The sequence below is a fragment of the Mandrillus leucophaeus genome, unplaced genomic scaffold (assembly GCF_000951045.1).
Source record: "Mandrillus leucophaeus isolate KB7577 unplaced genomic scaffold, Mleu.le_1.0 Scaffold143, whole genome shotgun sequence".
Taxonomy (NCBI): Eukaryota; Metazoa; Chordata; class Mammalia; order Primates; family Cercopithecidae; genus Mandrillus; species Mandrillus leucophaeus.
The window spans coordinates 1,717,836-1,740,557 of record NW_012101399.1 but is presented as its reverse complement, the minus strand read 5'-3'; the positions used below and the strand labels follow the sequence as shown (position 1 = coordinate 1,740,557).

The window sequence follows — 22,722 nt, the reverse complement described above, 5'->3', positions numbered from 1 at the left end:
ACTTCCTATTCTTCTCTCCTCTAAACTTCTGACAATCACCATTCTATCTTTTGTATTTATGATTTTGACTACTCTAAGTAACTCACATGAGTAGAATCATATGAATTTTGTCCTTTTAGGACAAAGGTTGTTTAATTCAACTAGAGTAATTTAAGATTCATCTATTTTGTAGCGTATGCTAGAAAATCCTTCCTTTTTAATCCTAAATAATATTCCATTGTATGTATATACCAAATTTTCTTTATCCATTAATCTTTCAATGAGCATTTACCCTGCTTCCATCTTTTGACTATCGTGAATACTGATGTTTTGAACACAGTTGTACATATGTATATTTATCACAGGCTTCACTTCTTTCGGGTATACACTCAAAAGTTGATGGCTTGATAATATGATAATTATATTTTTAATTTTTTGAGGAAGTGCCATATTGTTTTTTATCATGGCTATAAAGTCTACAGTCCCACCAACAGTGCACAGGAAATCCAGCTTCTCCACATCAATCCTGGAAAATGTTGCATGTGCATTTGAGAAGAATGTGTATTCCAATTTTGTTGAATAGAAAGCTCTGTGTATGTCTGATAAATCTAGTTGCTTTATTTTGTTGTTCAGGTTTTCTATTTATTTGCTTATCTGGTGCTTATTATGTGTAAATGCCTGAAATTGTCATATTTTCTTGCTGCGTTAAACATTTTTGTAAATATGTAATCACTGATTTACCTTTAGTATTTTTTTTCTGCAATACATCAAACCCATATTTTAAGTAAGTCATGAAAATAAGAAAATCAGAATGGATTATTTCAGGCATGAGAAATATTTTACCAACATTTACATTTGCTATAGAAACAGTTTCTATTGGTAAGTATGAATTTGTCAGTCTCACATGAACCACTTGTAATCTTTTCTGACTTAAAGTCAATTTTGTCTGATATTAGTATAGCCACCTCTGCTGTCTTTTGGTTACTGCTATAGCTTCAATGTGTCCCCAAAAGTTTGTGTGTTGGAAACTTAATCCCCAATGCAAAAGTGTTGAGAAGTGGGACCTGTAAGAGGTGATTAGGTTGTAAAGGTTCTGCCCTCGTAAATGAATTAATGCCATTACTGTAGGAGTAGATTTGTTATCCTGAGAGGGGGTTACTGATGAAAAGGATGAGTTTGGATCCTCTCATTCTTTCTTTGCCCCTCTACCATGAGATAACACAGCACAAAGATTCTTACCAGGTGAAGGCTCTTTGACTTTGAACTTCACCACTTCCAAAACTGTAAGAAATGTATTTCTTTTCTTTATTAATTACCCAGTCTGTGGTATTCTGTATAGAACCAAACAATTGACTAAGGCAGTTAATATTCACACAAAATATCTTTTTCCATACTTCCATTTTCAACCTTATGTCTTTGCATCTAAAATGAGCCTTTTGTATTTAGTATGTCATTGAATCTTTATTGATTTTTATCCATTCTGCTAATCTCTGTCTTTTTACTGACAAGTTTAACCCATTTATATTTAAAGTAATTACTTATAAGAGGAGATGTCTGTCATTTTGCTACTTGTATATCTGTATGCCTTCAAGATTTTGTCTCTCAATTTTTGCATTATTGTGTCCTTTTGTGTTTAATTACATTTTAGCAGTGAAATGTTTTAATTCTTATTTCCTTCCATGTATATTCTATAGCTATTTTTTGTGGTTGCCATTGGGATTACATTTAACTTTCTAAATATATTTGAATTTAAATTATTGACAGCTTAAATTTAATAACATACAAAATGTCTACTTCTAAACAGGGTCACATCAACTACTTTCCAGTTAATGATGTCATGAATTATATATTTATGCATTGTGCATCCCCAAACATGAAGTGATATTTTTATGCATTATTCTCTTAAATCATGTAGAAAAGTGTAGTTATAAATAAAAGTTACATATAATACACTTTATAATTATGTATAGATTCACCTTTACTACAGATCTGTATTTCTTCATATGGTTTCAGGCTACTGTTTATTGTTTTTTCTTTTATTTCAACCTGAAGGACTCTCTTAACTGTTCTTGCAGGCAGATCTAGTGGTAATAAATTTCCTCAGCTTTTATTTATCTGGGAATGTCTGAATTTCTCCCTCATTTTTGAAGAAAATTTTTTCAGGCATAGGATTCTTGGTTGAGAGCGTTTCATTTTTTGTTGCTTTTGTTTTGTTTTATTTTTCCTGAATATGTTGATCCAATGTTTCCTGAATCCAAGGTTTTTGATGAGAAACCTGCTGATAATCTTGCTGAGGATTCCTTGTGTGTGTGTGATGACTTGTTTCTGTTTTATTGATTTCAAGATACTGTCTTTGCCTTCGGTTTTTGACAGTTGGATTATAACATGTCTTAATGTGGGTCTCTTTGAGCTTATCTTGCTTGGAATCATTAAGCTTCTTGGATGTTTTTATTTTTGTCTTTTATCAGATTTGGAGAGTCTGGGTTCATTATTATTCAAATAATTTCTCTGACCCTTTTTCCTTCCTCTCCTCCTTTGGAGTCTTCCAGAATGTACTTATTGATTCATTTTATGGTCTAAAATGGTTCCACAGGAACCTTAGGCTTCATCCATTTTCTTTATAACTTTTTTTATTTTTCCCAGGCTACATCATTTTAATTTTTCTATCTTCAAGTTCACTTACTGTCTCTTCTGCCTGCTGAAATGTGCCTTTGAATCCCTCAGGTGATTTTTAAATTTCATTTATTGTATACTTTTTATCTCTTGAATGTGTTTTTGGTAATTTTAAATACATTCTATCTCTTTATTATATTTTCATTTGGTTCATACTTTTATTCTGACTTTATCCACATCTTCTTTTAGCTCTTTGAACATCTTTAAAATAGATATTTTGAAGTCTTTGTCCACGTAGTTCACTATCTGGTTTTTCTCAGGAATAGGGCCTATTGATTTACTTATTTCCTACTGAATGGGCCCTACTGGCCTGTTTCTTAGTATGCTTTGTAATTTTTTTTTTGTTAAAAACTGGACATTTGAATCTTAAAAGGTGGTAACTCTGGAGATCAAATTCTCTCCATTTCCCAAGGTTTAATGTTTTTCCATTTGGTTATTAAAATTACATTTTTAATGTCTCTCTGTGCCAAGAACCAGTCAACAGTGAAAACTCACAGTCTTCTGAGATCTTTTTTGAGCTTGTGTTTCTCTGGGTATACATAATGGTCTTTTAAATACCTCTTTATGTATCATTTCTTTTGAATGTTCTAGTTTTTAAATTGCTACACTACCAAAAAGGAAAAAGAAAAACAAGGTGGTGGAGAAGGACTTGACCTATCAAATCGCCTGAAAGTCACTTAAGCCACAGAGAGAGGAGCTTGCCGCAATGGTGGTCTGCCTCTGTGCCTGTATCTTCAAGATCAAAAGGAGCAATCAGTGATCAGAGCACAGATTCCTGATATGTGTACGACAGGGTCCTCATTGCCCACCCCAGCTGTCACAATATGCATGCAAACTGCTCCAGAAGTGAGAACATATCTGCCTGCCATGAGGCTGCTGCATAGGGGATGAGTAGTTATTAGCAAGCCATGAGCTGAAGGAATGAAGTTCCAAAATAGTTACATCAGAGTTTTTGCTAGTGCAATTATTGTCTAGGGGGAAAGTAAGAATTCCTGGTAACTACCACTTTACCATCTTCCCTCTAGCTCACTATAAATAGTGCATTTTAGTAAATAAAGATTAGCGTTTAGAAACAATAATATCAGACGAGGTCTCTCAGAACAAATGACATTAAATCCAGGACTAAAATCTGGTGTTTTGGAATTGAAAAGACAGAGAATGTGGAAAACACTCAACTGGGAGGAAACCCACATGCAAAATGATGGACGTGAAAGAAAGCATGGCAGGAATTAAAACCTAAAAAAGTACAGAACATCTGGGCTTAGATTATGAGTAGAGGGAGGTGTTGTAAGTGATCTTCAACTAGTTGAAACTTATTATGAAGATCTTACGGAATAGTTATGTGTGACAAAATAAAATCTTTGTTTTCAAATCGACAGGTGGAGAGAAAAACTCTATGTCCAATTAAGATCACAGGAGAGAAATGGCAGGAGGTAGCTGTGAATATGCAGAAAAGTAGATTATTCAAGATATATTTGTTCTTGATGAGTGTTTAAAAGAAATGCAGACAAGTTAGGAGACAAGCTTAACTTACAGGTTTCTGGCTTGTGTAAATAGATACGGCTTTAAATAAAGAACACTTTAGAGGAAAATGACAGTCCAGATTTGAACATGTTGAATTTGAAATGTTTCTAAAACATCCAAAAGGAAAGGAAAAGTAGTCAGCCAAACATGTGGGACCAGTATGGAGATAAAGGTGTGCTCATTCACAGCTCATAGCTGAGAATTAAAGCCATTATAGCATATTGATTTGCCAGATTTAATGTATAATGTGAAGGGAGACAAGAGCTTAGAATAAATAACAAGGAACATTACTATTTTTGTAGAGTTGATAAAAGAAAAACATGTAAAGAAGACTGAAGACCAGACAGAGTGGTGCTAGGAAAGTGAGGAAAATTTGAAAATAGAAATAATGGGCTCAAATAACATCCAAAATGTTGCCAAGAAGTTAAAGGACAGAATCCGTTAATGCCAGAAGCTAAGACCTTATAGGAATAGATAAATAAATCAGTGGGTAGTGATCTGGAAGTAGGAGAGTAACTGTCAAACAGAGAATGGCTAAAAAAGAGAGTTGGATGGGAAGAAGAGAAATTGAGAGAAATATTTTATTGATTTGTAAATATAAGATAGAAATTCAGATTTCTGATTAGTGGGGATAAGAGTGAATATAGGGTTGAGAACTCAAGAGTGAATTTTAGCAAGCAGAGATATAACTGGCACTGGCAACTTTTGGCAATTCTTGCTACATTATTTTTGGCATAGCACAATGTGATGCATATGCAATTACTGCATTGTCTTTCCTATTTCCAGCAAAAGAGAGCCTTATACATTTTCGTGTCATGTTTATCAAGTGTCATTATGAACTAGCAGAGTGGTTATTGTTATTTTTGTTGTTCTTATTTTTATTTTGGAAAGGGCCTCTTAAGCTTGAGCAGTTTCATGATACAAGTGTAAAAAATAACTTTTTGGTCTTGTGAATGTTCTTAAAAGATCATATTCACTACCATGAGCTGGAGGAAATTTGTTTTGGCCAAACTTACTTAGCATTTTGAGTAAAGTTTGCTAATTATTGAAAATGTTATAATACACTTTCAAATATTCTTTATTTCTCTGGGACATTTCAAAGACAAGGGACTTTAGTTTGGAATTATAATTGTCATTGGACCTTTTAATGGTTCTTCTATTGTCAAGGATTTACAATAGAGTATTACCTTTTATAATGTTATGATGAAAAAGTAAGATAAATTTAATTAAGAGAAGAGACTAAACAAACTTATAAGTAACTTTAGGTAACAAATGTCACAGATATTTGAGTGAGGTGGGAAAAGAAAGAACTCTGTAATATATTTTTAAATAACACCTCTAAGGGTACTTCATCAGTGCCTCTCTTGTTCACTTAAATCGAGATTTGTACAATTGTTTATTCACTTACTTTCAAAATAAAAGGCATGCCACTTTCTATTGTCATAGAAGAATTCAATTTACACGGCAGATCTTCTTAACAAAATAAAACAACTTTAACAAAAGAGAGCCCCTCTAGAGTGGCTAACCACTCTAACAAGTTTTTGGAAGTTGTTCCTTGTGGTTATGCTTTCTGGGATATGAATTCCCTGCAAAATATTAAATTCTTACTTCCAAACTTGTGTATTTTTATAAACAATAACCACCATCTAATCTCTGATATTTTTCCATGTAATGTTGAAATTCCCCCCAAAATAGAGGGCATTGATTATTTGCCACTCAAGAACATCTTTAGAGAAGAACTGAGCCACATTCTCAAAGACATTCTGATTGTTATCACGTGTTAAGAAGTTAGAAAGTTGTCTCTATTTCAATGTTTTTGTAGTGTACATAAGAAGTTTTGAAAGCTTTTTTTGTAAAAAAGTACATGTGTATTCATAATTATATAGTGAGTATACAAGCTTGAAGTCTTTGTTCAAAACTTTAGAAAACATAAAAAAGTCATACCAAGTGGTGCTTATTCCACTATTATCTCCAATCACTGATGTATTACTTTCGTGAAACTTTTCAATACACAATATGAACTAATTAGTTCAATCAAATTGCATTTTTAATTGCTTTTGATTCAGAATGGCCCAGGTCTAATAATAAAAAAGGAAAAGCAAATAATGAAAAAATTGGCTCATAAGTGAATCTAGATGATGATAAAATCAACCATTTTTCTTTCAGGGAAATTTTTAGATATTTCACAAGAGATATTTCATAAGATGGGACTAATATCTCCACAAAAAATTTTGAAATTACTCACTTAAAATTCAAGCTTTGAGTTAAATCTAATGACCAGGATAATGGCGTCATTAAGAACTATAAGATGTATTGCATTATCCAGCAAACTATTCATTATACTCTTCCAACAAACATACTTTTCTAACGATTGTGATGAACTTTTATTGGTAAGAACTAATCACATTTTTAATGTATTTACTTTCTAAATTGATAAGTAAAATTTGTATATATTTATGGCACAGAACATGACATATGTCCACACTGTGGAATGGCTAAATAAAATTCACTACTTCACACACATATATTTTTATGATAAGAATACCTAAAATCTACTCTCTTAGTAATTTTCAAGTATACAACATATTGTTATTAGCTATGGGTTACATGATATATTTTAGATTTCTTGAATTTATTTCTCCTACCTAACTGGAATTTTGTCTCCTTTGACCAACATGTCTCCAGTCTCCCCACCTCCCAGCTTCTGGTGACTACCATTTCACTCTCTACTTTTATGAACTGTAAACTTTTTTAAATGAGAATTTCCATATAAGTGTAGTCATTCAGCATTTATGTGTTTGGTTTATTTCAATTAATAAAATGTCTTCCATGTTGTCAAAAATAACAGAATTTTCTACTTTTTCTAAGGCAAAATAGTACTACGTTGTGTATATATACCACATTTTCTTTATTTATACATTAATGGACGCTTGGGTGTATTCTATATCTTGACTATTGTGAAGAATGTTGCAACAAATGTGAGTGCAGTTATTTCTTCAACATGCTGATGTATGGTTTGAAAATATATTCCATTCATTAGTAGTGTCTTAACTCTTTTGATTATTTCTTTTGCTGTGCAGAAGCTTTTTCATTTCATGTAATCTCATTTGTTTATTTTTGTTTTTGATACCTATGCCTTTGGGGTAATATGCGAGAAATCATTTCCCAGAACAATGTCATAGAGTGTTTCCCCTATATTTTCTTCTAGTAGTTTTACATTTTCACATCTTACATTGAAATCTTCCATCTTTTTTTTTTTTTTTTTTTTTCCTCAGAATCTCCCTCCTGTTACCCAGGCTGAAGTGCAATGGTGCATCTCAGCTCATTGCAACCTCTACCTCCTGGATTCAAGTGATTCTCTTGCCTCAGACTCCTGAGTAGCTGGGATTACAGGCACCTGCCACCACACAGGGCTAATTTTTTGTATTTTTAATAGAGACAGCATTTCACCATGTTGGCCAGGCTGGTCTTGAACTCCTGACCTCAGGTGATCCACCCTCCTTGGCCTCCCAAAGTGCTGGGATTACAGGCTTAAGCCACCGCACCTGGCCTGATTTTTGTATATTATAGGAGATGACGGTCTATTCCAATCTTCTGTGTATGAATATCCAGTTTTCCCCACACTACTGATTGAAGAGACTGTCATTTTTCTATTGTATGTTTCTGGTACCTTCATAAAAAATCAGCTGACTGGAGGCAGAGCAAGATGACTGACTAAAAGCCTCCACTGATCACCTTTTTCTTGGGAACGCCAAATTAAACAACTATCCACACACAAAAAAAGCGCTTTTACAACAGCCTACAATTAGGTCAGAGATCATAGTGCCTGGTTTTAACTTCATATCACCGAAAGGGGCATTGAACAGGCTAGAAAAGACAGTTTTGAATTGCCAAGGCCAATCCCCACCATCCTCCAGCAGTGGCCACATGGTGATGAGAGAGAATCCGTGCACTGGAGGAGGGAGAGTACAGTGATTCTGGAACTTTGCATTGGGACTCAGTGCTGCCCTGTCACAGTGGAAATCAACAGCAGGAAGAACTTAGCACCCACAGAGGAAGTGTATAGACCAGCCCTAGCCAAGGGGAATCACCTATCCCAGTGGTCAGAGCTTAAGTTCCAGCAAGCCTCACACCATTGGCTAAAGAGCTTTAGGATTCTCTGATGGCCAGTGATGATGAGCATTTTTTTCATGTGCCTGTTGGCTGCATACGTATCTTCTTTTGAGAAGTGTCTGTTCATATCCTTTGTGAGCTTTTTGGTGGGGTTGTTTGATTTTTTCTTGTAAATTTGTTTACGCTCTTTGTAGATTCTGGATATTAGCCTTTGTCAATGGGTAGATTGCAAAATTTTTCTCCCATTCTGTAGATTGCCTGTTCACTCTGATGGTAGTTTCTTTTGCTTTGCAGAAGCTCTTTAGTTTGATTAGATCCCATTTGTCTATTTTGGCTTTTGTTGCCATTGCTTTTGGTGTTTTAGAGATGAAGTCCTTGCCCATGCCTATGTCAGGATGGGGAACATCACACAACGAGGCCTGTCGTGGGGTAGGGGGATAGGGAAGGGATAGCATTAGGAGATATACCTAATGTAAATGATGAGTTAATGGGTGCAGCACACCAACATGGCACATGTATACATATGTAACAAACCTGCACGTTGTGCACATGTGCCCTAGAACTTAAAGTATGATAATAAAAAAAAGAGAGAGAGAGAGAGAGAAAAAAAAAAAAAGAGGTTTAGGATTCTAAATAAACTTGAAAGGCAGTCTCAGCCACAAGGACTACAGTTCCTGGATAAGTCCTGGTGCTGTTCTGGGAGTGGAGCCAGCAGACTTGGGGGGCACATGTACCCAGGGAGTACAACTTGCAGCTACAAAACAGACTCCTTCCTTAGAGTAAAGAAGCCTTTGTCTTGCAACTTGGATACCAGTTCAGCCACAGGAGAATGGGGTACCAGACTGAGCCCTGGGGCCCCATTCCAGGTCACAGCTCCCAGGTGACTTTTCTGGACATACTGTGGTCCTGAAGGGAAACCTGTGTCTTGAAGGGAAGGACCAAGTCCTGGAAAAATTCATCACTTGCTCACTAAAAAGCCCTTGGGCCCTGAATAATCAGCAGTGGTAGCCAGGCAATACTCACCATGAGCCTTGGGTCAAACTCAGAGATGTACTGGCTTCAGGCATGACCCAGAACATTTCCAGCTCCAATGGCTACAGCGAGAAACTGTTTCCTCTTGAGTAAAGAAGAGGGAAGAGTAAAGGGGACTTTGTCTTGTAGTTTAGATACCAGCTCAACCACAGAAGGGAGATCAGTAAGAAAGGAGAGGGAAGATTAAAGGGGATTTTGTCTCGTAGTTTAGATACAAGCTCAACCACAGAAGGGTGGATTAGTAAGCAAGCTCTTGGGATCCCTGATTCCAGAATTTGGCTCTTGGATGGCATTTCTAGATCTGTCCTGGGCCATAGGGGAGCCCACTGACCTAAAGGGAGAGTCCCAAGCCTGGAAGCATTCATCAAAAACTAACTGAAGTGCCCTTGGGCCTTTAGTGAACATCAGGGGTAGCCAAGCAGTACTTGCCATGGGCCTGTTGTGGTGGAGGCCATGGGGAGAGGCTCCTCTGCTTGTGAAAAGGGGAGGAAAGAGTGGAAGAGACTTTGTCTTCAGACTTGGGTGCCAGGTGAGTTGCAGTAGAAACAGAACACCAAGTAGATTTCTGAGGTTTCAGACTCCAGACACTGGCTCCAGGATGGCATCTCTGGATGCACTCGGAGCTGGGGGTAAATTGCTGCTCTGAAAGGAAGGACACTAGCTAAGCTGGCTTCACCTTCTTCTGATTGTAGAGCCCTAGAGCCTTGAGAAAAAATAGACGGTGGCCAGCCAGTGATTACTGTGGGCCTTGGGAAAGACCCAATGTTGTGCCTGCTGCAGGTCTGTCTCAGAAGTCCCAGTGCTAGTGGCCTCGATGGTGCTTGTTCACCCCTCCCTCAGCACCAAACAGCTCAGAGCAGAGAGACACACTCCATTTGTTTCAGAAAAAGTAAGAAAAGCAAATGAGAGTTATCCGCCCAGTAAACCAGATAATTCTTGCAGATCTTATCCAAGACCACCAAGGCAGTACCACTAGAAGTCTGAAAGAGCCACAGTGTTACTGGGCCTAAGAAGCTCCCTATTATAGATATAGCTGCAGTGACCAAAAACTTAGATCACAGCACCCACATCTTTTTAAATACCCGGAAATCCTTCCCCAGAAGGACAACAAGCCCAAACTGTAAAGACTACAATAAATACCTAACTCTTCAATGCTCAGATGCCAGTGAACATCTACATGCATCAAGGCATCCAGGGAAACATGAACTCACCAAATGAAATAAATAAGGTACTAGTGATCAATCCTAGAGAGACAGAGATAAGTGACCTTTCAGACAGAGAATGTGAAATAGTTGTTTTGAGAAACCTCAATGAAATTCAAGATAACAAAGAGAAGGAATTCAGGATCCTATCAGATACATTTAAGAAAGAGACTGAAATAAATACAAACAATCAAGCAGAAATTCTGGAGTTGAAAAGTGCAATTGACATACTAAAGAATGCATCAGAATCTCTTATCAGAAAAATTGATAGAGCAGAAGAAATAATTATTTAGCATGAAGACAGGCCATTTGAAAATACATAGTCACAAAAGACAAAAGAATGTAGACCATGAAAGAATAAAGCATGCCTACAAGATCTAGAAAACAACCTCAAAAGGGCAAATCTAACAGTTATTGGACTTAAAGAGGAGGTAGAGGGAGAGAAAAAGAAACTTTAATTAAAGGGATAATAACAGAGAACCTCAAAACTGAGAAAAAGATATCAATATCCAAGAACAAGAAGGCTACAGAAAACTAAGAAGATTAACCCAAATGAGACTATCTCAAGATGTAGTCAAACACCTGAAGGTCAAGGATAAAGAAATAATTGTGTAAGTAGCAAGAAAAAATGAACAAATAACATACGATGGAACTCCAAATACATCTGGCAGCAGACTTTTCAGTATGAACACTATAGGCTGGCAGAGAGTGGCACGGCATATTTAAAGGCTGAAGGATAAACAAATTTATTCTAGAATAATATATCTGGCCAAAAATTGTCTTTCAAACTTGATGGAGAAATAAAGACTTTCTCAGACAAACAAAAGCTGAGGGATTTTATAAGCACTAGACCTGTCCTACAAGAAATGGTAAAGGTACTTCTTCATTTTGAAATAAAAAGATGTTAATGAGCAATAAGAAATCATCTGAAGGTACAAACTCACTGGTGATAGTGACTAGATGGAAAAAAAGACTATTTTAACACTATGATTACCAAGTAATCTACTTATATTTTGAATACAAAGAAGTTACAAATTGAGACAACAAAAAATTTAAAAGCAGGGGGATAAATTCTAGGGTTTTGGTAAGTATGTTCCTTGCGTGTTTCTTGGTTTGCTTTTGTATGCAGTGTTAAATTGTTGTCAACTTGAAATAATGGGTTGTAAGGTATTATTTGTATGCCTTATGGTTTTCTTAAGTAAAAAAACTTACAAGAGATTACACAAAAAATAAAAAAGCAAGAAATTAAAACAAAGCACTGGAGAAAAATACTTTCACTAAAAGAAAGACAGGAAGGAAGGAAAGAAGTAAGAGAAGACCACAAAACAACTAGAAATCAAATAGCAAAATGGAAAGAGTACGTCTCCTTATTAATACTGGCATTGAATATAAATGGACTATACTCTTCAATCAAAAGATACAGAATGGCTGATAGAAGAAAAAATAATAATTACATGACTCAAGGATCTGTTGCCTACAAGAAACAAACATCACCTATAAAGATCTGCATAGGCTGAAAATAATGGAATGGAAAAAGGTATTTCATGCAAAGAAAACCAAAAGGAGAAGGAGTAGCTATATTTAAGACAAAATAGATTTCAAAATTAGAACTATAAAAAGGGACAAAGAAGACCATTATATAATGATAAATGGGTCAATTCAGCAAGAGTTTATGACAATTGTAATTATATATTCTCCCCAACACTGGAACACACAGATATACCAAACAAATATTACTAGAGCTAAAGAGAGAGGTAGACTCCAATACAATAATAACTGGAGACATCAACACCCCACTTTCCGCTTTGGATAGATTGTCCAGATAGAAAATCCACAACAAAACAGCAGATTTCTTCTACACTATTGACCAAATGGGCTTAATAGATATTTACAGAATATTTCATTCAACTGCTGCAGAAAACACATTTTACTCCTTAGCACTTGGACCATTCTCAAAGATTGACCATATGTTAGGCCACAAAACAAGTCTTAAAATATTAAAAAAATTGAAGTAATATCAAACACCTTCTTTGACCACAATGAACTAAACAGATTAACATCAAGATAAATTTTGAAAATGATACAAACACATAGAAATTAAACAATATGCTACGAGTGATCAGTGGGTTAATGAAGGAACTATGAAGGAAATTTTAAAATGTCTTAAAACAAATGATAAAAAAACAAATCTACCAAAAACTATGTAATACAGTGAACGCAGTACTAAGAGGATAGTTTATTGCTTTAACACCTATTTCAAAAAACTAGAAAAACTTCAAATAAACAACTTAATGATGCATCTTATAGAATTAGTAAATCAAGAGGGAACAAAATCCAAAATTAGTAAAAGAAAAGAAGTAATAAAGATTAAAGCAGAAATAAATAAAATTGAAATGAAGAAAACAATACGAAAGATCAATGAAATTAAAAGATAAAAAAAAGACAAAACTTTAGCCAGACTATCTAAGAGAAAAGAGAGAAGACCCAAATAAATAAAATCAGAGATGAAAAAAGAGACATTACAATTGACGTTGCAGAAATTAAAAGGATCATTAGTGGCTGCTATGGGCAACTATATTCTATAAATTGGAAAACCTAGGAGGAATGGATAAATTTCTAGGTACATGCAACCTACCAAAGTTGAATCATGAAGAAATCCAAAACCTAAACAGGCCAATAATAAGTAATTAGATTGAATCTGTAATAAAATGTCTCCCAGCATAGAAAAACCTGGAACATGGTGGCTTGACCGTTGAATTTTACTAAACATTTAAATAAAAACCAATACCATTTCTACCCAAACTATTCCAAAAATAGAGGAGAGAAAACTTCCAAACCCATTCTATGAGACCAGTGTTATACCTAAACTGAACCATAAAAAGGCACATCAAAAAAATCCACAAAACTACAGGAAATTAAGTATTATTGATTAACATTGATGCAAAAACCCTCAACAAAATACTAAAGTTGAAACCAAATTCAACAACACATAAAAAGGTAATCCATCATGAGCAAGTGAGATTTATCCTGGGGATGCAAGGATACTTCAACATACACAAATCAATCAATGCTATACATCATATGAATAGAATGAAGGACAAAAATTATATGATCATTTTAATTGATTCTGGAAAAGCATTTGATAAAATTCAGAATTTCCTCATGATGTAAACCTTAAAACAACTTAGTGTAGAAGGAACATACCCCAAAACAAGGAAATCCTGTATGACAAACCCATAGATCATTTCATACTGAATGAGGACAAACTGAAAGACTTTCCTCAAAGATCTGGAGCATGGCAGGGATGCCCCCTTTCGTAACTGTTATTCAGCATATCACTGGAAGTCCTAGCTAAAACAGTCAGACAAGAGACAGAAATGAAGGACATCCAATTGTAAAAGAAGAAGTCAAATTATCGTTTGCAGATGATCATATCTCATCTTTGGAAAAAGCTAAAGACTCCACCAAAAAACTATTAGAACTGATAAACAAATTCAGTAAAGTAACAAGATACAAAATCAACTTACAAAAATTAGTAGCATTTCTATATGCCAACAGTAAAAAATCTGAAAAAGAAATTTTAAAAAATCAAATTTATAATAGCTAAAAATAAAACTCAACACCGAGGACTTAAGCAAAGAAGTGAAAAGTCTCTGCAATGAAAACCATAAATGTTGTTGCAAGTAATTGAAGAGGACACAAAAAAAATGAAAAGATATTGTATGTTCATGGGTTGAAAGAATTAATATTGGTGAAATGTTTACACTACCAAAGCAATCTACAGATTTGAGGCAATCTCTATCAAAACATCAGTAACATTCATCCCAGAAATAGAAAAAAAATTCTAAACTTTATATGTTACCATGAACGGACAGACAAACTATGCTGAGCAAAAGAACAAAACTGGAGGAATCACATTACCTGACTTCAAATTATACTACAGAGCTATAGTAACTGAAACGTCATATAGTAGTGGCATAAAAACATATACATCAACAAATGAAACAGAATAGAGAATCCAGAATCAAATTTATGCATCTACTATAAACTCATTTTTGCAGTGGTGCCAAAAAACATATATTGGGGAAAGGATAGTCTCTTCAATAAATGGTGCTGGGGAAACTGGAAATTCATGTGCAGAAGAATGAAACTAGACCCCTACTAATTGCCATATACAAAAAATCAAATCAAAATGAATTAAATATTTAAATACAAGATCTCAAACTATGAAACTACTAAGAGGAAAGTATCGGGGAAACTGTCCAGGAAATGGAACTGGTCAAAGATTTCTTGAGTGATAAGCAACAAGCATACTGGACAAATGGGATCACATCAATTTAAAAAGCTTCTGGACTGGGTCCAGTGGTTCATGCCTGTAATCCCAACACTTTGGGAGGCCAGGGCAGGTGGATCACCTGAGTCAGGAGTTCGAGACCAGCCTGGCTAACATGACGAAACCCTCTCTCTACTTAAAAAAGAAAAAAAGAATACAAACATTAATCGGGCATTGTGGTGGTCACCTGTAATCCTAGCTACTCGGGAGGCTGAGAGAATCGCTTAAACCTGTGAGGCAGAGGTTGCAGTGAGCTGAGATCGCACCACTGCACTCCGGCCTGGGCTACAAGAGTGAAATTCCATCCAAAAAAAAAAAAAAAAAGCTTCTGTATAGCAAAGGAAACAATCAACTAAGTGAAGAGACAACCACAGAATGAGAGAAAAGTTTGCAAACTCCATTTGACAAGGATAAATAATCAGAACATGTAAGGTGCTAAAACAAATCTACAGGAAAAAATCTAATAATTCAACTTACAAATGGGCAAAAGATCTGGATAGACATTTTTTCAAAAGAAGACATATAAATCACAAACAGTTATATGAAAAGGTGCTCAACATCATTGATCATCGGAAAATGCAAATTAAAACTACAATGAGATATCCATCTCACTAAAAAAAAAAAAAAGAATGGCTTTAACCAAAAGATAGGCAGTAAAAAATGCTGGTGAGGTTGTGGAGAAAGGGGTACCCCTTCTACTGTCGTTGAGTATGTAAATTAGTACAACCACTCTGGAGAAGAGTTCAGAGGTTCCTCAAAAAACTGAAAGTAGAGCTACCATATGATCCAACATTCCCACTGCTAGGTATATGCCCAAAGGAAAAGAAATAAGTATATCAAAGTGATAGCTGCATTCTCATGTTTATTGCAGCAGTAGTCATAATAGCCAAGACTTAGAAGCAAGTTAAATGTTCATGAGCAAATAAATGAATAAAAACGTGTGCTACATATACATTATGGTGTACTATTCAGCCACAAAAAAGAATGAGATCCTGTCATTTGCAACAACGTTAATTGAACAACATAGAATTGAAAGTCATTATATTAAGTTAAATAAGTCAGGTACAGAAACAAAAACTTCCCACATTTCTCACTTACATGTGGGAGCTAAAAATTAAAACAATCTGAATTCATGGAGATATAAAGCAGAATGACAGTTTCCAGAGGCTGGAAAGGGTAGTCGTGGCTGGGAAAAATGAGGATGGTTAGTGGGTAAAAACATATAGTTAGATACAGTAAGTCAGACCTAGCATTTAATAGCATAACAAGGTGACCACAATCAATAATAATTTATTGTACATTTTTTAAAAAGAAAAAGTATAATTTGATTGCTTGTAACATAAGGATAAATGCTTGAGGAGACGACTACCACATTTACCTTAATGTGATTATTACACATTATATGCCTGTGTCAAAATATCTCACGTACCGCATAGATATATACATTGACTATGTATCCACAAAAATTGAAAGTTAAAAAAAATCAATTGACTGTAAATGCGTGGATTTACTTCTGGGTTCTTCATTCTGTTGCACTGGATCTACATATCTATCTTTATGCCAGTATCCTACCCTTTCGATTACCATAGATTTGAAGTAGATTGTGAATCAGGCAGTGTGATGCCTGTATTTTGTTCTTTTTGCTTGAGGTTGCTTCAGCTATTCTGGGTCCATATGAATTTGGCAAGATTGTGATTCCATAAAAATTTTAAGATTTTAATTTGATTTCTGTGAAAATTTCATTGTTGTTTTAGAAATTGCATAAATCTGTAGATTGCATTGGGTAACATGAACATTTTGACGATATTAATTCATCCAATACATGAACAAGACATATATTCCCATTTATTTGTGTATTCAATTTCTTTCATCAATGTTTTCTAATTTTTCATTTATAAGTAAATAATAATTTTACACCACCTTGTAGAATAATTTTATTGTCATAGATACTTTCCTAGAACAAATCATTAAGATCTAAATTTCATCTAAAATATCTGTTTCAACAAACGTATCTCTGAATCCATTTTGTAAACAAGTATAAATATATACAAATATGGGTGTACAGATCATTCATTACAACGTTTGTGATAAAAAATTAGTCGAAGCAATCTCAACATCCATCAAAACATTAAAACTGAATATATTATACTCTTAAAATAAATATTTTGATAACGGAAATAAGTTTTAAACTCTTTATATACAAATATTGAATATTTTGAATAAAATACTGATAAGACAAAACAAGATACAAAATAAGCAAGATACATAAAAGGGAGAAAACAATTATGAGTCTGTGTATATGTATTTGTGTGTGCACATGCACTGCTTGTATATGTATGAATTAATTCCTATAAGGATTACTTAGCAGGTGAAGACCAGGAATTGGAGGCAGACTGTATACTCGCCCTATACTCATTCTCATTTGTAAAACCTGAATAATATAAGTGAATTAAATAAAAATACATAAAATTAAGATAGCAAAAGATATGGCTTGGCTTATATTTATCTTAATTTAATATGGTTCTTTGGAAACATATCAGTGAATAATTGCATAGAAATTTTCTATCCTGGGAATTTCTTACACAGCTAACATGAACCATGAACAAACTTCAGGGTAACATATATATAAACTAAGAGGAAAACAAATATTTTACTTGGGAAAAGAAAAAGACAAAAAACATCTCTATTTCCACATTATTAAATTTTTAAAGTAGTAAATATTACCAGTCAAAAATAATAATTATCCATTCTCTCACATGTTGTGAATAACATTCAATTATAAAATGTGCATAAAAATATATTTTGCTCTGTTTAAATGTATTTGTTAACATATTAAATAAAATACAAAAACGAAATATATTTAAATATATATTTACTAACACATAGATACTTAAATGATTTTGTCTATTGAAAATGGATTTTTTTATTTAATTAAATTTTGTTTTCTTGATTCTAGAAACAATTTGTGTCTTTCGTAAAGATTCAGTTTTACAAAATATATGAGAAATAATTCAAATATAAATTATTTTTGTAAGCTACTAATTGCCTAATTTTTTACTGAGTATTCTTATACATATCTTTCTTTGCACACACATACACACATATGTATATGTAAAAGTCCATGCAATTTTGTTTACAATGGGATTTTCATATGAACAGTTTACATTCTTTTCACCTGCTGTCAATATGATGTGAAAATTGTACCATGTTAATATGCTCAGATAAACACTATTATTTTTAACAATTGCCTTGTTTCCTATTATTTTAATTCTAGGGTTTACATATAAAACAATCTATTTAAGCAGTCTGCAACTGTTGGACTTACAGATTTTCCACATCTTTTCACTATTATTAGAACAACAAAAATAAGTATTCTAATTGTGATTTATTTTCTGAGAACTATTTTAGAATATACAACTGTAAAACAAGGTATATAAAATTATAGTTCTGATTCATTACTAAGCATATGTTTTTATATAAAGTTTTATGTTTTATTTTATAATTTTATATTACAGGTACTCATTATTCCAGGAGTAATTCGGTAGATTGTATGCTGGCTTTGAAATTGTTGTATCTTTGACAATTATTTGTTATCAATTTCTAATTTTATTATGACATCATAACCTTTTCATTGCCAAATAACAGAATGACTTTTGTAAATTTTCATAGATATAAGAATTGTGTATGTTCTTTAATTATAATATACACAATTATATAAACTTCTCTTTAAATACATTTGCTGATTATTTAATTCCTGTATTTCTTTGCTTATGTACTACATTATCGCTTAATCCAATAATTATTAAAATAGTAAACACACACAGAAATATTTCGATGTTGTGTATTATGGGGGGAAGTCTAAAACTGAATTATGATACATACTATGCAAAATTATGAAGGCAAATTTTAGAGATGGTTGTACTATATGATCCTATTTTTATATTCATATCCAAAAGTGAATAACAGAGCAAACTTATGTACAGGCTGACAGCCTGGAATATATGGAAAACATCACCCTTCCCCTGCTACTGAGTCCATAACAATTTAGCAGAGTATTGATGAGCACATGCATGTAAGGAAACTTCCTGAGGCTGAGAAAAGACCGTCTGAAAGTAGTAGAGAGAAGGGTACTTAGTGTTCACACAGGGCTAGTAATAGTGTCTGTTTTTACCAATCAGACTGACAAACCTCGTAATTCAAGCGATAGTAGACAGAGATTTCAGATGCGTCTCCCCTTAATTGTGGAGAATAATGAGCCCTTTGGTTCCACCAAACATAAGACCCTAAATGATCACATTTTCCAAGTTACTTAAAGCATCCAGAATAAAGATCATGAAAAAGAAAATTACCAACCAAAAAAGTGAAATTCACAGTATCTGTAATTCCATGAAAGATTAGCAGGCATGCAAAGAAGGAGGAAATATGACTCTAAAAAAAAATAAAAATCAATTTATTGAATCCAGCCCAGAGCTGATATGCGTGTTACAATTAGTACACAAAAAATTCCACGCATCTCGTTATCTTTTAAATAGAAGAAATACAGTTGTTATAACTATAACTATATAATTATATAATTTATTCTGTTCAAAAGATAAAGAGATACATGGAAGTTTTTTTTGTTTGTTTGCTTTTAAAGACCAAACTCAGCCTACAATAGTAGGAAAACTACTAAGTTTTCGTACTATTTTTTCAGTGACTAAGCTGAAAATATACTAGATGTGATTAGTAGCAGATTAGGAAACAGACAAAAGGATTAATGAACTTGGTAAGTGAACCACTAATTTCACACCTTGGTTTACACCTCTCCTTTTAATATGTTCACTAAAAGACATATATATACAAATATGCCCCTAGAAGCTGTATTTATATCTCAAAAATGGACAAAACCCAAATGTCCGCAAATATTAAAGTGAATCATTAAATCATGGTACATTTATACAATGGAGTAATATGCATAAATGAAAGTTAACAAAAATATTCATTTATCCAAAGAATCCAGGTCCAAAAAAATACATACTGTATGCTTCTACTTACATGACGTTTAAAACAGGTATGGTAATAGAAATCAGGGTAACGTGTACCTTTGGGTGCAGAGTTGCTTAGAGAGGGCATACAGGAGCATCTGGTGTGCTGGATAAACTATATTTCTTGATAAAATTGGTGATTGCAAGAGTGTGATCACTGTGATAATTCATAGAGCTGTATGTTAATGCTGTTAGTACCTCTGTGTGCCTGTGTTATAATTCAATAAAATAAATAGACTGGAAAAATCAAAGGCAGACCAGACATACACACACATACACACAAAAGATGAGCAAAACAAAAGACACATGATATCGAGACAATTGAGATTATAACACGGTTGGGCAACAGTAAACAATTCTGATGAAGCTGGATTCCAGGATATTTTTGGAGGTGGAAGAGAGGTAGAAAAACCTGTGTATTGGCTGAATGTGAGAAGTAAAAGAATATGCTAGCAGCAGGAATTGCAGGACCTCTTTTATTTCTCATTGATATTTTGTTTGGATTATCTAGAGGACACTCAATTGGTGGTTCTAGATTTTTTAATATCATTTACAATTTTTCTCATCCTGCAGAAATAGAAAACTTACTCCTAGGCTAAGCATATTGAAACAATCTATGACAATCAACTTAGTGACATTTCTCTAAAGCTTTTATTTCACCAGTCATATTTTTATTTTTGAATTATGTTTTCATATTATGCATCATTCCTGTCTTTCTATGCATTCATATTTTACAAAAAAATTAAATACCATGCTTCATATCAATATTCCTATGGAAGTGTCAGTGTTACTTAAAGTCATTCAGTGTCATATTTAGTTTGCTAGATTAACACAGATGATCGTTAAATTTTGACGGGCCAGAATTTTTGGAAAGAAATTGTCTGGCTTTAAGCAACTAATTAAATTAACAACTACATCATTCTACATACATTTTAGGAACATATCTGCTGTCAACAGTTTTCTTTGCATTGCATTTGCCCAATTTATTATAGTTTCTGGTGTAATGTAAGTTGACTGACAACTCTATTCTCTTTCCAAGGCTCTAATACCAATGCTTGACCCTATAGTTTCCAGCATTCCAGGTTCTTTGTTTATATCTTCAGAATCTTTCTGGTGAGTCTTCTGCTAGCCTTTCCTCTGTGAAAGAAGTTTTGTGTCATTTTCCTTGAACAATTATGAGAAGCTATATTTTTCTTTTTTGCCCCCAAACAGAAATTAATGTTAATGATGTTGATGACATTGAATTGATTAATCTAATTAATTTCTCCAAAGGCTGCTTGCCATTATTTTTCAATCCATTATTAGTGAGCAAATGTCACCACAAATTGTTATTAAAGAATTTATTTACAACATATTATTATACACTTATCACTTACCACAACAACACTGGCAAACACAGTCACAAACATACACACACACTCACACACACACATATATCTTATATATAATTTATGATAGCACCATTTTAAATCTACACAAGAATATTCTAAAACATTCTCCATTAGCATGAAATACACCTTTATATTTTGTTTAAAGGAATATTTTTGGAGAGCATAATTGTACCTTCTGTTTAGATAACTACACAAAATTTTTAATGCCCAAGGTATTATTTTGAAACTTTGTACTGGGAATAAATAATTAAAATATAAAAGAAAAGGAACTGAATTTTTACATATAACTAATAATCAACATTTATTGAATGTTCTTCGTGTTATATATAACTAATGATTAGTTTCTATTCAATGTCCTTTATGTTATATATTTCATGTTACTTAGGGCGGCACTTCTAGGAATTTTGATACTGACAGCACCTTCAAACATGACAGAGATGTGACTGAGGTACTTGTATGTCCTATGGAATTAACATCTGAGCTGGTGTTGCTATCAAACCTGCATTGTTTACCATGGTGATCTCTCTCTTCTAAAAAATAAAAGAGAGAGAGAAACAGACGAACTCCCCAGAAACTTCTTTGTAGCTGTAGACTAATCATCTGCTTGATCCAAAAATGTGAGATGAGTTCCATTTCCCATCGCTTGTCCTGTTTCCCTCCATTAAAAATAGTAGGTATTTGAGCTAACTTCTCTGAGCACATCATTTTCACAACTTCTCTGTAAAACGGTAGTGATTTCCCTGGTGACTTCGTAAATTGTGTTTTATTGTTTATTTCTATTTATGTCAAAGAAAGATAATGTGAAAGTGTCAAAACTTGCTAAATGTAATATATAGATAAATGTTGGTAATTAACTAGAGTCTGCATTTCAAAAATATCAAATAACTCATTTTGGAATATATTATATTGTTTGTGGAAATTAGATAAGAACACTATTAGATGTAAGTCTTCTGTTTTATAAACCCATATTTAGTGGGGTGGACAGGTACTCTACTTCAAAGGAAAAAATGTTAGAAATCCATTAGAGAGTCACAAAATATATAGAATTCTGATAATATTTGTATACTCTTCGCAGTGAGTATCTTTTAATACCACAGTCTCCGATGTTTTGGATGTGGCAATCCTTGGCTGCTCTGTTTTTCGTCTGCCACACTTCCTCACTTCTCTCCTTCCCAGAGTGGTGGGTTGATGGAAGCCACACTCAGAGGCCATTCTACCTAGTTTTCTCTAAAGTCACATTGAAATTATTGGTGACTTTGCCTTTTAGTTCTTTTTCTGAGTGCTTTTTTTTTTTTTTTTTTTAAGTATCTCCTTAGGATAATGTGTATATATATTATTAAACAAAGAAATCTTTCTCTACCTAAAAGAGGAAAAGAAGTAAAGAAGGAGGTGAAGGAGAAAGTGGGCAGAACATTCTTGTTGGTCAGATGTCTGATTTATTTAGGCTTCCA

General features: G+C 33.7%; 2 long non-coding RNA genes across 2 annotated transcripts; one reads left to right on the top strand and one right to left on the bottom strand.

Annotated features, from left to right (window-relative positions):
- The first annotated feature begins 765 nt into the window (after positions 1-765).
- Positions 766-22,125, top strand: LOC105535208. Its single transcript, XR_001005396.1, has 2 exons — positions 766-858; positions 21,657-22,125. It is a non-coding gene; the product is annotated as an uncharacterized LOC105535208 (long non-coding RNA).
- On the bottom strand, positions 20,513-21,805 carry LOC105535207. Its single transcript, XR_001005395.1, has 2 exons — positions 21,687-21,805; positions 20,513-21,017 (listed from the first exon to the last, which is right to left on the bottom strand). It is a non-coding gene; the product is annotated as an uncharacterized LOC105535207 (long non-coding RNA).
- Positions 22,126-22,722: the final 597 nt, after the last annotated feature.